At 41.4% G+C, this 12,544-nt stretch overlaps 1 protein-coding gene across 14 annotated transcripts in view; it reads left to right on the top strand.

Annotated features, from left to right (window-relative positions):
- Nucleotides 1–2,758: 2,758 nt before the first annotated feature.
- Nucleotides 2,759–12,544, top strand: part of ZDHHC21 (zinc finger DHHC-type palmitoyltransferase 21) — a 73,170-nt gene continuing 63,384 nt past the window's right edge. For 5 of the 14 annotated variants that reach the window (XM_023627376.2, XM_023627372.2, XM_023627375.2 and 2 more), the window contains exons 1-3: nucleotides 3,267–3,406; nucleotides 6,769–6,795; nucleotides 11,517–11,674. The gene's annotated coding sequence lies outside the window, so the exon portion shown is untranslated. Of the gene's footprint in view, nucleotides 2,876–3,266; nucleotides 3,407–6,768; nucleotides 6,796–9,140; nucleotides 9,224–11,516; nucleotides 11,675–12,544 lie in introns of those variants that run through there. The other 9 variants (XM_023627373.2, XM_023627378.2, XM_070248910.1 and 6 more) reach the window with 5 other exon arrangements.

Genomic DNA, 12,544 nt, shown 5'->3' with positions numbered 1-12,544 from the left:
TCATGTGCATTCACATGCCCATCAACTAATCCTCATTTTGGCACTTGTTGAGATCATTTGCTGCAAATTATTCTCTCTCACAAGGGTATGCTAAGAAAGAGCAAAATAATATGCAATTCAGGTACCTGGATTTAGGGGATAAAACTCCATATGTCTGCTCTTCCCCCAAAGTGACTAGTTGTCTGTTTTGTTTCTTTCTTTTCAAACAAACCCACTTACAAAAATCCTACTACATCAAATGCATTGTGAAAATCAAAGGTAATTCTTCCAAAAGCAATTGTGACAGTCTTCCAACCTAGCTATGCATGAATGGAGGAGCTTATTTCTTAATTTGAAAGGCAAAAACTTCCATATAGTCAAATCAATCCCTACCACTGAGTTCCTTTGGGGGTAGGAGACAATATTCTATGTCAGTAATTTTAAAACTCGAGCATGCATTAGAATCACCTGGAAGGCTTGTGAAAACACAGATTGCTGGGCCTCACCCCCAAAGTTTCTAATACAGTAGCCCTGAGGTGGAGCTGGCAAATATGGATTTCTCACAAGTTCCCATGTGATATTGACGCTGTTGGTGTGGGAACCACACTTTGCAAACCACTGATGTAGGTCTGCAAGGTAATTAATTCAGAAACCAGGACATGACACGTTTTAAAATACCTAGCTACACAGGGTAACATAAGGACCCAAAATAAGCTACCGTGTGTGTGATAGAAGTGTAGGGGTGAGAGAGAACTCTGGGATGGTAGGATTTGAGCTGACTCTCAAGTTTGGATGGAATTAAGGTCATCAGATTAAAATGTTGATAGAAAGTGCATATACCATCCCCCATGCACAAATGTATTAAATATTTTCATTTGCTGACTGCATCTGACAATGTCAATAACCCCGCATTTTTGTGTTTCTGTAGAAGGATTTGGGAGTCTCTTGGGTGCTGTGGATGTGGGTCAGGGTGTCTCCTTTGGATTACCCACTGATTGGTTTATCCACTTTCTTTCTCCATAGAGGGGGCATCGGAGGTGGAGGTCATTGCATTTTCCAGCAGGCCACAGGCTGCCTGCACACTGGGAGTGGGGACAGCGGCACAGCTCTGTGACCATGAGGGGACCTCCATCAGCCTGTTTTCCAGGCTGGCCTCCTCTAGGAGGCGTGGAGTCCATACTGACAGCAGGGGTGTCCTCTGAGTGCTTTTCCTTTCTGTGAAACCTCTTTAAGTTAGTGGATGGTTGCTCTTACAACAAGACAGTATCTTACGTAAAGATGTTTCCTAGGTGTTAATGTTTGTTGAGTAATATTCAAGATATTGTACTTTTTTTGTATATGAAGATTTCTTGCGATATTACACAGATTTTTTTTAACCAACCACATCACTATGAGGGGGAAGTAGTATTTGGCTTGCACTGTTCAAATTGTCCCCCTCTGAAAAATTTTTTATCCAAAATGTGCTTTACCTTTTTATGATGATTATTATTCACTTCTGTTGTCAAATATCATGTCACAGATTAGTACTTCCCTAGTCTCATTCCCTTGAATTGTAGGTAATTTATTTGTCTTCTTCCTTCCTTCCCCCTCTTCCCTCATTTTCTCTCTCCCCCCTTCCTTCCTTAGTTCTCCTCTCTCTCTTTCTGTGTTATTGTTCATCCCAGCATTTAACTGTACCTGGCATTATAATAGAAATTCATGATGCTCTTTGCTCTAACCAATATTAAAATAAATAGAGGCAGTGACTTTTTAATGTTTATTTCTGGATCACGGGTTCTAGTACACAGCTTGGCATGTGATAGGTACTCTACCAATAGAGAGAGCAAATAATTTTCCCTCCAAACTGGGACATCCTCAGTAATTAAAGGGTTGCTAGTAATAATTATACCCGGATAACAGGAATCAAATGAGACTTATGATCTCCTTTTCTACAAATATCTGCTGAAGACAGAGATGAAGAATGTAAAAGGAAACGTCCACTGATTAGTTGTGCCTTTCAAATAGATTATTGTGACTAAAGTCTTAATTGGATTACAGGAGAATGGATTTGAATTAGGCAATAATAAATAATATATTGTAGCATGCCACTGAAAATATTATGTAATTGTATAATTGTAGCTAAGTAAATTTATTTGAAATATTTAGAAAGTAAATTTTTGGAGTTTGAATAATTTATGATTGCAATAAATATGTCTGAGCACTTTGTAAAAAAAAAGAATTAAGATGATCAGAGAGGAAGATGGACAGTGTTCTAGGATGGGTAGATGAACCAAGTTAGAGCTAAGACTGGAGAGGTAGGTAGGGACCAGTTTGTGGAGCACTTTCAATGCTGTCATGTAAGGAGTTCAGATTTATGCAGCAGGTAATATTTCTTCCATCCACACATTGTCTCCCGTGGCATGCAGGCACAAAGATCTAGCTCCACGTTATTGCAAACATTTTAACCATCCCAAAGTATGTACTGTTCAGCTGAGGGGAGGGGACAGGTTTTAGTATATCTCTGGTGTTCACAAAAGTACCAATTTAGACAGGGAGGTGGATTATTTGCAATGTTGAGTCCATTTTTTCCCCTAGGTTGCAGGGATGAGAAAGCTGGCAACTTTTGGGTATCTCCAGAAATACTAAGTAAAGGTAGTTTGGAAATGGATTTGGGTTAACAACAGGAATAGGAAAAAATCTTGGATGCCTGGGGCACCTCTGGCTCTTGTTCCATGGAGGGTCTGAAGTGGGCAAGACCATTCATTAGAGGTCAGTGCTTTTCAATCTTTAAGGTGCACACTAGGAATCACCTGGCGATCTTGTTAAACTACAGAGACTGGTTCAGCAGGCCTAAGATTGTGCATTTCTCACACGCTCCCAGAGGATGCTGATGCTGGGGACTGCATTTTGAAGCAAGGTACGACGCACATCCACAACGTGTTAGGGGGAGAGAGGCCCGTTGGTCATCTCCCCCGAAGGAAGGAGGATAAATGCAATCCTTAAAGGAAAGCCCCTCTGCAGGCCCCCCGGAGACGGGGGACGGGGAGGGTGTGGGGACACAGGAAAGACGCCGGGGCAGAGCTGGGCAGGTGGCAGCAGGGGTGCGCGGAGGTGCGTCAGGTACAAGTGCTCGGGCGATGGCGATCCGGCGGAACAAGCGGTCTGGAAGCCGCGGCGCCTCCCGCCCGGGACGCGATTTCTGGTCTTCCGGCCCTCGGCGGCTCCCATCGCGGCGCCTGGGCGCGGAGCGGAGACGGCGCCGGCGGCAGCGGGGCGCTGCACCGCGCGGAGACCCACCCCGCCGGCCCCGGCGCCCGGGCTCCCGGAAGCGGAAGGGGAGCGCGGCCCGGCCGGGCGGCGGCGGCGGCGCTGGAGGAGGAGGCGGAGGGGGAAAGAGCCGCTGGCGCCGCGGGAGCAGCGGCGGCGAGAGGCCAGCCCGCCGGCGCCGGTGAGTGTGTGCAGGCGCGGGGGCCCCGCGGCCGCCCCCGGCCCCCGCCCCGCCGGGCCCCGCCGCGGCTCCCCGGCGCCGGCCGCCCTCCCCGGGCCGCGCGCCCGCACCTGCCCTCGGCCGGCGCGGAACCTCGCGGCTTCTGGGTGCCCGGCTCGCCCTTGGCCTGGCCTTTCTCGGAGCATCTTCAGCCAGAGCCGCCCGCCAGCTGCCCTCCCGTATCTGGTGGTGGGTGGGCTCCTGCTGTAGTCGAGATGATTTGGGGTAGTTTTTTTTTTTTAATTGATTAAATCTGGCTCTTGAGTTTCTCGCCTGTGCGCTGCAGTTTCCCTGTCTCGCCCCGCCCGGAGGCCTGCGCAGGGATCTCAGATTTATCTCTGCTGTCACTGCCTTTCATTCATTGCCGCATCGCTGGTGTGAGGCTGCAGAGGACGAGCAGGAGGCGAGATAGTTTGCTCCTTTATTGACCTTTCGCCTCCCTCCTCCAGATCCCAGAGTGGTTCTGAAAACATGGCTTGGGGATGGCAGCAGTTTGCACTTGTGACCATTCACTGTAATAGGTCACTGGATTTTAACTGGAGAGTCCATTTAAAGTTGTGGTCCTTCTCAAGCTATATTTGGGTCACATTTTAAGATCCCTTGTGAGTTGGTGGAGGATGCCTGTATCTCTAGGGCTGAGAGAACCTGACCGGTTATTACCTGAAAATATTACACTGTAGCAGTCCATAAAAGTACAAGAGGAAAAATAAATCAGGGTCATAAATCATAGTGTAAAGTTGCAGTCTAAAATAAAGACGACTGAGAACAATTTAGCTCAAGTTAAAGAGATGCGTCAAATGGATCCTGGACCTAGTAGGCTAATATGTGTACTTAAATTTACTACCTTCCTTGTAAAATAACAATAATAATTATAGTTATCTTTTGATGACAGCCTAGTATGTGCCATCCCTGGACTGAAAGGCTTTTGGTGTCATATCTTGCTGAATCCTTCCAACTCTTTAGATTTTATTTATTTTAAAGATAAAATCTGGAGAGGCATTTTATTTTGCCTTAGTTGTCCCTTGTCTTAATGTCTTCAAAAAAGATTTTTGAAGAAGAGATTAGGTGACAAGTCAATCAGAAAGAAAGAACCAAATGAGGTTTGGTGTTGTGGAAGAAAAACTCAATTCTAGTCCCACTGCTGTCATAATCTGGCTGTGGGGTCATGGGTAGGTCAGTGACCCACGCTGTTTTCTCATCTAGACAACTAGGGAGTCAGGGTAAATTCCTTAAGGCTTATTTCAGCTTTTCCATGCTTGCTTGGCGTATGCTGTGTTTGGAAATAGTTTAAGACCTTTTTAACGTGTTAAAGGTAGATTTAAAACACCTGAAGAAGTATTAATAAAATTATATCAAAATATAACTAGAACGTGTATAATTCCATACTTTGGGAATAGAATTTGGTTTAGGACTGTTCCAGAATCCCTCATTTTGGATGTAAAACAATAGGATTACGTTATGTCCCTTTAAACTGTTGTGATTTCTGTTAAACTTAACATACTTTAAAACTATAGTTGGAATAAATGAAATAGAGCATATTCTAAATAAAATGATAACTGTGTCACCTTGCGTATCTCTGGGGTGTTTTATTTCATAAAAGAAATTTAAGCATTTTAAAATGTGTCCACATAACCATCAGCTTAACCGGTAGGTCCTAAAACATGAAAAAGTAATCAGTAAATCATAAAATTTTTACTTCTTGTTTGCCTACTGCCTAATTTCTTTAATTCATAGGGGCTGATTTAGAACCTGTGGAAAAGCGTGTGGATAAAATAGTGCCCTATATTAGTGAAGAAACAAGTTGAGGGGGGCCGGCCCAGTGGCGCAGCGGTTAGGTGCGCACGTTCTGCTTCGGCGGCCCGAGGTTGGTGGTTCCGATCCCGGGTGCTGACGTGGCGCCGCTCATCAAGCCATGCTGTGGCAGGCGCCCCACATATAAAGTAGAGGAAGATGGGCATGGATGTTAGCTCAGGGCCAGTCTTCCTCAGCACAAAGAGGAGGCTTGGCAGATATTAGCTCAGGGCTGAGCTTCCTCAAAAAAACAAAAAGAAGTTGGGAAGTCTGTTAATGTCTCCATAGAGCTTTTTTTCTGGAGCTGTAATTGAGTGCGAGTCCACAAAATCTTTTTCAGCTTAGAAGGCTACATAGTGGTGGTATTAGTACGACTTGGTGTAACAGGGAAGGCCGAGGAAAAGCTATTTTTATTATCAGGAAGTGTTCCCTAAGCTCAGTTTTACTTTCATACTAAGGAACGGAGACATTTTATATTGCTTTAGTAAAACATTTACTAAATGTTTAGCTCAGGTTTAACTTTTCAAGTGCACTAAATGTAAATAGCATTTTAGCATCTGGTAGAATAATCAGTGCATTCTTACCTTTTATTAAAGTTGAAAATGTTTGAACTATTTTAAATGGGTGAAAAAGACAGGTGAAAGACAAGAATAAACGGAAACACACCAGTCTTTCTTACTGTCAGACTAGTGACTTTTTTGGTTAAAGATCCTTGATAAATTGAGTTAGCCTAGTTTAAGAAGTACATCTTCATAGCTGTGAAGGAGCTCTCGCTCTCACTAGTAGCTGCCTTACCAAAAATGCCACAGTGTGAAGGTAGCTTATTTACTTACTTCCCTCTTTTGATGTACCCTGGGCAAAAATCTGACTTTTTTTTTCTTTTGAGGAAGATTAGCCCTGAGCTAACCACTGCCAATCCTCTTTTTGCTGAGGAAGACTGGCCCTGAGCTAACATCCATGCGCATCTTCCTCTCTTTTATATGTGGGACGCCTACCACAGCTTGGCTTGCCAAGTGGTGCAATGTCCGCACCCGGGATCCGAACCAGCGAACCCCGGGCCGCCGAAGCAGAACATGCCCACTTACCTGCTGTGCCACCTGGCTGGCCCCAAAATGTGACATTTTTAAACTTTGTCTTCTGCCTTTCTGGCCTCTTTCCCTGGACTTTTCCTCTCAGTTGGATTAACTTTTTTGACTGAACAGGCTCAATAGATAGCTGCTGGCTTCATCCGTCTGTTGCCACTTCCACAAAGATCAGGTTAGGTAAAAATTAGTATTTTACCCCTCACTCATTAATTTGATTTTAGTTCTAAGTTAACGTGCTCAAGGGTGATCTCAATCAGGCCTCTGATTTTAAGCCTTTTATTCATAGCGATGGAATGAATAACTTTTTTACCTACTGCAGGATTTTTAGCTTCAGCAAGCAAGTAAGGAGAGATTTTTTTTTTCTTTTAGTGTTATTCTTAAATCATGCCTGCTTTGGTAAAGGCTGGTGTGAAGGAAATCTAATTTAGTCTTTTTTTTTTTTTTCAGTCTGTCTTGGTGCCGTGGGTAGTAGAGGTAAGTAGCTGGCTTCCCTTCCCTGTTGGAAGAAGATGCCTGATTCACACCTAGGAAATGCAAGAGCCTCTTCATTTCTGGCTTTGACTGTCTCTGACGATTTTTCCTTGTGCCGTTTTCGGAGCAAATGTTATCTCTTGCCTTCTGTCCCTACCCTGCATTTAACGCCAGTTCTTCTCTTGCTTTTTCTGTCCCTGTTCCCATACCCCTACCTTCCTAAGTGACGAGTCCCATACGGACACTCTGTACTGACTGAAACAATATTTGGTAGTCTTTAATTCATATCATCCTTCCAAGTTGTTTGTACCTTTTGTTGGGAGATTCTGATGAAGCGTGTCACTGTAGTGTAATATTTTAAACAGAGATAGGAACTTACATTTATTTTTCCCCCTTGAGGCAGGTACACAAAACAGCAATGGCTTATGTTCAGTTTTGCCCAGAATGTAGTGATTAAAGCTTTGTTTTAGGAAGTGGGTTCTTGAAACAAATGGATGGTGCAAGTATGTTATACTTTGACTCTTTGCCCACCCACATTTTCGCAGAGTCTTCCTGGAGAACTCAGCAATTCAGTCAGAATTCGCAACTTTAATTATGCATTCTTATTAGCTTCTGAAATCGGGTCCTGATTTTCTCCAGTGCTTCAGTCCTTAACTCACCAGTCCTGCTTTTACTTGAAAGAGATTTAGTTCACAGGCTTTGGTTCAATCACTCTATTTTAGAGCAAATCTCTATTTTTGGTTTGCTGCTTGAAGAGAACTCATGCCAACATGTGGAAATACAACCTCCCTACATGCTTATAGTATGATGCTAGCTGAAAGACTGTACTATCTGAGGTTTCTCATCTCTGACAAGTAGTTCTCAGACTTTCCTGTTAGAGAAAGGAGATAGCTGAGGGTAAACTGTATCACTACCTTAGTCACCGGGACCCAGAAACGTCGTTTCATTCGGAGTTTCTAAGACTAGGAAAACTCATCTTTAAGTCTCCCTTCGTCTCCCCTCCCCCACTCCCCTTTAAAGTTACCATTTTTGGAGATGCCTCTCATTTGCCAGGTCATTTCTCACTGAAGCATGACAACAACCCCGTGAGTTGATATTTTTATCACCGTTTTACAGATGGTTAAACTAAAGCCTGAAAAGAAACTGAAGCTTGGAGAGCTAATAAGAGGCTGTGTCATGATTTGAATGCGGTTGTCTTTTTAATATCTGTACAAGATTAATTTCCTGCTCTGTTGGAATAAACTGCATACCTATGTGATATTTTAAAAGTTGAATTACCTCATTGGCTAATTATTAGAGACAGCTGTAGCTTGATAGGTAGAATTATTTCACTTGACCAATTTTCAGGGTAGATAAAATCAGAAATTAAATAGCTCTATAAATATGTTTAAAAGTATATAGTTGTAACTTTATATTTAAAATTCATTTTAAGCTGTAATTATAAGGTTTAAATTTTATAGATTCATATATTAACCATTTTATTTTGGCCCTTTGGGGGAAAAATTTGTTTTGCTTTTGTTTTTTGGTTTGCCCTATAATTGTTGCTTGTATTCTTTTAGACATAGCAATGGTAAAAATATTTAATGACATTTTATAGTTATGAAACCGTGGGATATTCTTTCTTATCCCAGAATTTCTTGGATTTTTAAGCCTAGCATTGGTTTTATACCACATAGGTAAGATTTGACTCCACAATGGTGGTGCTGTTGAACTAGATGAAATGTTCATCTCATTTGGATGCTGTGGCTGCAGTGTAGCTCTGATAACTGTAAATGTAAAGTAGGATTTTTCCTGGATTTTAAGCCAGTGAGTGACTGGGGTTTGACTCATGGATTGTTGACCTATGCTATTACCTAACACTGTTGCTGATGGAAACTGCCGTTTTGCTGAAACATTAGGAAGCCACCCTAGACTCCTCGCCTTAGTAGCATTATTGACTTTGGCCATGTTTCAGAACATTTTGTTGTACCATATTTCTGCTTGAGGTTTTTTTCTAGAAGAAGGTGAATTCCTTCATTTGCCATTAGAGTAGCGGCTCCTTTATTTTGTCGTTCCATCTTTTGTCTCTTAAGAAGCAAAGGTGCAGCCAAGGAGCACTTTAAATTAGCTTGGAAAGTTAGAGCAGAAACAGATTACGTTTGACAATCCTAACAATCGTGGACCATAGGAAAATTGACCCTGGGAGAAAGTACAGTTTTTTTAAAAAAAAATCTGTAAAGGGAATGGAAATGTAATGATAATGATTTTGTTGTATTTTTCACATCCTCAGTATGTAGTAGTTTCCTGCTGCTATGGTAAGCAGTATGCTTAACAAACTCATAACTTGTCCTTTATTTCCTGTCTTGGAGAATGATACCACCTAGTCCCTAAGCCAAAAACTTGGGAGCCATCCTAGCATCTGCCCTTTGCTTCCACTTGATCACCAAGTCCTGTAAGTTTTACTCATTAAGTTCTTAATCTGCCCTTTTCCAGCAGGCCTGCTGTCTGAAGTGTTCCCTCCTCACCCCCTCCCCTCCCCACTCCCCTTATAAGTTAGTGCTTTCGTGGTGCTTTCCATGTGTCCTCGTTTTTCATCTGGGTGACCAGTAAGCCTAGCTTATTTCATGTAGTCAGTCTTGGAACTTTATCCATCCACCCAAGTCCATTCTTCAGAGTGTTGCTGTTCTTTCCAAATGCAGATTTCATCAGGGCACTCTTCTGCCTAAAATCCTTCAGTGGTTTTCCACTGTGTTCAGGGTGAAGTCCAAACTCATTGGGATGACTTAACAGTGTTTTTCACTCTGTGCTCACTCTCTACTTGTGGGTCATGAAATCTGTTTAGTATGCTGTGACCAGCATTATATATTTTTATTAATGTGAAGTAGAATAAGAGAATAACAGTTATCAGTGTATCCCATGTAGTAAGGGTAAATATCATTTCAGTAAACTTTTTCAGTTCTGTATTAAAATATACTCATATATCACTTATATATCTCATATGTTTCTATGTGTACTGGTAACATTGTGAAATATATTTCTTAGAGTTGATTGTGGTCGGAGGTTAGACATGTTTCCCCCATCCCATATGCAATGACTCTAGTTATTTCTGTTTACTTAGATTTTCTCTGCCTGTTTTTGTACCTTTTCTTATTCTGCTCCCTTGTTCAAGACAGTCTCTATTCTTCCTCTAGCTAACTCACAGGCTTCACTCTCCCTGGAAATCTTTTTCTGATGGTAATGTAGGGGAGGAAGACATTTCCTCTCCCCAAATGGGGGTTCGTCTGGCAGGAGAACGAATTAAATTCACATGAGACAGAATAGCAAGAGAAAATTAAACAAAGCTTTTTGAGGAACCATGGCCCGGGGCCTTTCTTCCTGAAGGAAGAAAGGGCACCCAAGAAGTGGGGTGCACAGAGTGGTTATATACCCCCAAACAGGGTGTTTCACATAGATTGAAATGTCCCTTTTACACTAATCACGAGACTGCTCTTTCAGCACAGCTCTTGATGGAAACGGCAGATAGGTCTGCTGTCTCAGTGACCGCCGCGGGGTGGCAGGTGTGTTACCTCAGGCTGGGGGGTCACAGATGAGCGCTGCAATCGCTTCCCAGCCTAAAGAAAGATGCTTAATCTTTAAGGAGATGCCAATGTTTGGAGGGGGAGGGAAGTCAGTTACAGGAGGTTACCAGAGAAACACAATAAAATGCAGATTTAAGTCCTTGCCTTTGGTATTGATTAAGAGTTTCTAGAGAGAAGGTCATCTCCTTTCTTCTTCCTGGTACAGAGAGGGAGGCACCTTTTACAGATAGAGATTTACCTTACAAATGTAAGTGTCCTAACAAAGGGCAAGTTCTGTTCCTCAGAACCTCCTTCCCTGTCCCAGTTTATCAAAAGCAATCAGCCTCAAATAATCCTGATGCCAAAGAGACATATCTTGGGGTGGCCAATTCCGGGTCCTCACAGTAACTTACCGTAAGGAATACATTTTGTACTGCAACCTAGTACATGCATAAATACTCACTTAACTGAAAAATGTTCCTGAACCAATACCCTTCCTGTATGAGATGCATTCTTGCCCCCTTGCTCTCATTCTTGCTTTGTGTTAGGTGATGTTGATCTTGTCCGTTTACTAGTCTGTCTCCATTGAGGGTGGGCCCGTCTTTTTATATCTATACCTAGTACCAAGGCATAGGATATAGTCAATAGATGTTGATTGAATTGATGAAATGATGAATCAGTATATTTTATCTAGAACTCCTTACAATGTTACTGTTTAAGCTTGAACTGGGAAACTAACTTATGATTGATTCTCTTAATAGTTTCATTACAGGAGGATAACATTTTTCCTTAAAACACTTTAAACTAGAGCTTGCTTCTATTTTAAATTCTTTATTTTGTATTTATCAATTATGAATAGATTCTAGCCTCACATCTTGATAGACATTACATTGCATTTTGTCACAGCAGTGACCTCAGAATCTATTGTCGTTTTATGATTTGTGGTCAGGAAGTTGATGAAGCCCAAATGGTGGACACATATGCTAATTTGATTTTATGGGAACTGGGTGGCTTCAAAAGAGAGAAGAACTTTCATGTATTATGGTAGTCAAATGCAGATTTCCGGGGGAATGGGGTGGGGTATGAAAGCACAGAATCAGGTGGAGTTGAAGCATCTTATTTCTGAATTTAAACTTGTGTAATTGACGTTTTCACAGAATATTTAGCTGCTTTTTATCTTTGTGACAGATCATTATTTGTTAAACCATTAATAGAGTCTCATGGAGAACTGTTATTGAGAAGAGATCCATTTGTTGGGATGTAATTAAAAAAACAATGACTCAAGATAAAACCTCTAAATGCAAGTACCAGAAAGATTACAGCACATCTCAGTGAATTTGCTAGTGGTAAGTCTGCATTTAATTTTACATGGAAATATGTTTCTGAATTGTGTGACATAGTATCCTTAAAGTCTTATGTTTAGATGCATTTAACAATTGTTCATTTGTTAAATAATTGTAGTTACTTTATTTTCTAAGTTTTTTGTATTAAATTTTAAGTAAACATTTCCTTAAGGCTTTTCCATAGAGAAAAATAATCTGTAAGTAACATGAGTTTCAGAGACTTCTTTCTGAATTACAAATATTATATGGCTTTACAGCTGATGTTTCTGCACTGCATTTAAAAAAAATTAATTTTAAGAACATTTAATATAGGGATAATACATAATGATAAGGAGAGGCTTATATTAAACATTTTGTTTGTAAGGTGGTTGTGTCTGATCAGACCGCCCAGGCTATCTTTATTTTTCAGTTGGCTGAAAAGAATTTAGAAGTACATATGTTTATTAATAAACTTAAAAGAACACATAAGTACATACATAAAATGTGAAAACCTTTCTTCTCACTACTCTTTCCTCCCTCAGCCCGGTGAGAGCCACTGTTAACAGTTTGGTAGAAGTGTTTTCTTCCACACTTTTTTTCTTATACCTATACAGAAATTACTTATATGTATATTTCTTTCTAACAGAAAAAGAATCAAGTTATATGAACTTTCCTGTAACTTGCTTTCCCCACCAATATTTAGTTATGGAAAATTCTAGACAGAAGAGTTGAAAGGATTTTAGAGTGTAACACCTAGATTCTACAGCTGAGGTTTTACTGAACTTCATCACCTGCTCATCCGTCTCTCTGTCCGTCCATCAATCCACTTTATCTTTTTTGGATCCATTTCAAAGTAAATTGCAGACATCGGTACAAGCAGTACAGTTCCTCCCA

Source organism: Equus caballus, chromosome 23 (genome assembly GCF_041296265.1).
Source record: "Equus caballus isolate H_3958 breed thoroughbred chromosome 23, TB-T2T, whole genome shotgun sequence".
NCBI classification, from domain to species: domain Eukaryota; kingdom Metazoa; phylum Chordata; class Mammalia; order Perissodactyla; family Equidae; genus Equus; species Equus caballus.
This window is presented reverse-complemented; position numbering and strand designations above follow the sequence as displayed.